We start from the raw sequence: 4,444 nt of genomic DNA on the forward strand, positions 1-4,444 counted from the left end.
TAATAACACCTCATCATTGTCCTGCAGTGTCCATGCACCTCCTCTGCATACTCGAATTTTGTAGGTGGGTCAAGGACTTTCTTGATTTATTGAATCTGTCAGAAAACAAGATTATGACTGATATTTAGGTCAAATCTTTTATCGCATTAGTATAACTTGCTGACATAATGCTGCATTATAGCCAGGCTTCTGCATATGACTTTTTTTCAGAGTTTCAGCCTGCAATTTTAAAAGGAAATTGACTGAAAAAGATTATAAAATAGAAAATCTTAACTTTATCTTCTTTGAAATTTATGTCAATAGACTTTGCCATGTTTAGAATTATATGTCCTATATGTCATGGCTTAAATGGATCATTTCTAAATTTCAGTATTTTCTGTTCTCACTCAGCTGTTCAGTCTATTTCTATACTGGACCTGAAATTTTACTTCTGTCATTTTCTACAGTCTTACAAATACAAAGAAATTATAGAATTTAGCAAATGCAATTACCATTAAAATTTTGTGGTATTTCCTTAAAAAGCTCTCTTAATAGTGAAAACTTTGTATAAAACACCAATCCCCCTACCCCAAGCCAAATTAAAAACTAAAAAAACCCAATAAAAACCCAAACCAAAACAACAAAAAATGAGAGTTTTCTCAAATTGAAAATGTTAATTTACTCTATGTTGAATAAGTATATTTTTAAAAATTTTCTCTGTTATGATACTTACAAGAAATTATAGTGTTCTAACTAGAAATAAAAATTAATTTAGTGATATTATGTGTGAATGACCAGTTGTCACCTGTTTTGGAGCTGCACCTTTTTTAGATAACTTTGGTTGTTATTTTCCAGTTTCAGCCTTCAGGAGAAGGCTGAACACAGATTATGAGATTGAGAAAAATCACACTGGTCGTTGAGAAAGAAAAAACTCCAGTCACAAAATAAAACTGGCTGGAGAAGTAATAACTGAGGAGTGGTGTGGCAGTGAGGTCCATCAGTGAGAGAAATTGCAGGAGGCAGGCATGAACATCTGCCCTGGCCACCTTGCTCGGCAGTCTGAGGAAACCATTATGCTCTGGCCAAAGAGAGAGCAGTGTGAGTAGATGAAGAAATCCTAGTATGAGAAATGATGTAGAGAGAGTCGGCGAAGTCGAGAGTAAAAAAGTCACAGGGTTTGCAATGTCACCTGTTCATTAACAGCTGAAATTCTCACTGAGTGCAGTGGCAGAGATAACTGGCCCTTCAGAAGTGAAGGCTGCCTTCCTCAGAAGGAAGGAACTGAGAAAGAATTGTTTTCCTCCTTATCGCCAATGCTGTCCATTTCCTTTTTGCTCTATGAGCTTTAAATTTTCTGGTTCCGTTTCTGTCCCTTCTCTTTTAAGTTGCCCCTCTTCTAACCACAAGGACAAGTGAAAAAGAATCAGTGAAACAAGGAGACAGAGCAAATTGAATGATTTGATAGTCTGGAAATTATTACAGAAGTTCTTTCTGATATAGCTGTAAATACAGCTTTAAAATCTGTGTTGTCAGATGTGATTTTTTGACTTTGGAAAAAACATTGCTTACAGTTGCCCTTGAATTCTTGTGCTTAGCAAAACTAACTCCAGTCACTGAGTAAAACAAATGATTTATCCATGACTTAACCAGCAATATTTACCCACCTTTGCAAAGTGATCTGGGCTGCACAAAAGCTGTGTGAATGTGGAAATGAAACCCAAAGTCCGGATGTCTATTCATGGTCTAAATTCAGATGCACTCTTAGGAATTCTGTAGGGTCGCAACTGGTGAGCATGCATCTTTCATCAGCTGCAGAATGGGGATGGAGCATTCTAAAGGATAACTGCTTTTATGTGCTATTTTGAAAGAACAATTATTGTACGTGTGAATCAGTAATCCAGTGGTGTTTTATAGGCAATCAGTTTTGTGATATTTATTCATTTCCTACCTCCCCTGTCTAAGCAGCTTAGGGAATTTCAGGGGGAAAAAATGAGAAAACGATGAAAAATGCATAGTTAAACATTCAGTCACGAAACACTGAAATAAAGGTTTAAGCAACCTAAATAAAACTAATATGTATTCTTGGCATATGGATCAAGTCCAAACCTGAAACAACGTTTTTCATTTCACCATATAACAGCACAAATCTAGTTTCAAGGAACAATATCTGTAAGAAATAACTACTGTTTAAAATTTCTCAGAGTTATCCTTTCTTAAAAAAAATTCTAATACATGAATATAACGGAGAATGTTGTTTATATGATGTCTCTCAAAAGAAAACATTTAAAACCAAATATCATGCTAGGAAAAAATTGCAAGCATTAAGACTCTTGCTATGTAGTGATAAAATGCTCATTTCCCCTCCATTTCCAAGAAGAGGGAGTTTGGTTTACCAAACTATCTAGGTCTACATCCTTGCCACCAAAAATATTACAGGAAGCCAAAGATGCTGGCATTTTTCTGTCCAGACCTGGGTGGGTATGATGATCGTAGAAGATTCACAAGAAATTATTTGCCAATCTCTTGTTACCCTCCCATCAGCCTTCATAGTCAGCCCATACATCAGAGAAAGGCAGAGGAAATGGCTGCTCTGCCTAGCGTGGGCTGCTGTCAAATAGCTCAGCGAGGTGTCCAAACCAGACCTGTGAACTGAGATGGCCTAATGTGCCCCATGAGGCCATGGATCATTTCTGCTGCATAAAGGCCTCCACTGCTACACCTCTTTCAGCTTTGCCATCTGAGTCTAGGAGTAAACTAAATCACCTGAAAATAATTCAGGCATTGAGGTATGCAGCTTGCTCATGGGCAGAGAAGCAACAAGGACACTACTCTGTTCTCTTTAAATTTCTTTTAAACTACCCCAATTCTTAAAAAAAAGCACAACAATCAGCTAATATAACTTAAATGGTTTGGATTTTCTGTTGAAGAGCACACAGAGACATATATAAATATACTTATCTATGCAAATTCAGAGAAAAGCTGACACATCCTTTTACCTTTTGTGAGAGAATCATTAAGTTTTATGTGCAGACGCCTCTAATTTAAATCATGAAACGAGCAGAACTACTTGGTTTTTCCAAAATCTTGCCTCAGCCCTCAGCCTCCAAATAAAATATTAATTGCTGATTTTTTTATTGCAGAATCACTTCATTAATCCCAGATACTACCCCCATATATGAATGCATTATAACTTAGATCTGGGATTCATTAATCGACCTAGTTAATTTGATCCCTAAAAGCCTGTAATTAGGAATGTGTAAAATTGGTTGAAAAAATATTTGTTGCAAGCAGACATTACCTGAATGGTGAGTGTATAAAACTTCAGTAAGCCTTGTTCCTGGGATTTTTCCTTTTATCTTTAAAAGGCTTTAGAAAGTTTGCACTAAAAAGGAGATCAGAAGAGTAAAATGTGTGAAAACCAAGGAGAGCAGATAACCTTTTATACCAAGTTATTTTCATTTATCCATGTGACCTAATCTAATTCAAGACCTCCACTGGTATCTGTTAGAAAAGCATGTGTAGCAAAACAGGCTGCAGTCACGGAGAGAAAAAAAAGTTAGTTCCCGGAAATGAACAAAAAAGCCCTGAATTCAGCTCTTTTTTAATCCCAAATTTCACTTTAAAGTGTCAGGTATGCCAAGCGGGATACCTCTTAAGAGAAGAAGATCTTCCACCTTGGAAGAGAGCAAGCATCCTTAGTGTATGCAGCACGCAGAGGAAAAAGATGTTTGAGAAGGTGAGCGGCTGAATATGTATGTGTTTTAATAAAGCATTTCATTTGGAAGGTTTTTGCAGCATTCACACAGATTGAGTTTTAGGGAGGAAGTGACTCTGCCTGGCCTGCTCTACTGTCAGAGGAAATAAGTGAAACTAAAATGAAGTGATAATATACTGTAGGAAATTTAAGAGAAAGAAAGGCAGAGGAAAAATGGCAATCTGGGACCATACAGCTGATCCCCAAAATAGACACAATGACCAGTGCCAAACTAGCTGCCAAAAACAGTAGATTGTAAAATTACCTAATACCTATGTCATGTTTACTTTATATTTACAGTGGGGAATGGGCTCCCCAACAGACACAATACTTAACAGTATTTTTGTTCACTGTCACTATCATTATCCACCATCTGCTCTGCCAAATTTCCTTTCTGTTCTTTTTTGTGCATTCATCAGCACAGTAGTAAGTAAGTACCTTAATGACTGCAGCATATTGCTTCTGGATTAGCAGCAGATATTGTACTACTCCTGACTTATGCACAGAGCTGTAAGTAGGAGACCTGGCAGGGAGTTCCATTTAAAATCCTTTCCCCTTTACAAAAAGAAACAGAGTACCTAGGAATTTTTTTGTCCCAACTCACTAGCAGGGATGTGATCTATGGTTTGGCTTAAAAAAAAAAATGTACTTCATTCTGTGAAATTCAGTGAAGTACCCGCCAGCTCCACAGAGATGGCTGAATTCTGACAA

This window comes from Motacilla alba, chromosome 2 (genome assembly GCF_015832195.1).
Source record: "Motacilla alba alba isolate MOTALB_02 chromosome 2, Motacilla_alba_V1.0_pri, whole genome shotgun sequence".
NCBI lineage: Eukaryota > Metazoa > Chordata > Aves > Passeriformes > Motacillidae > Motacilla > Motacilla alba.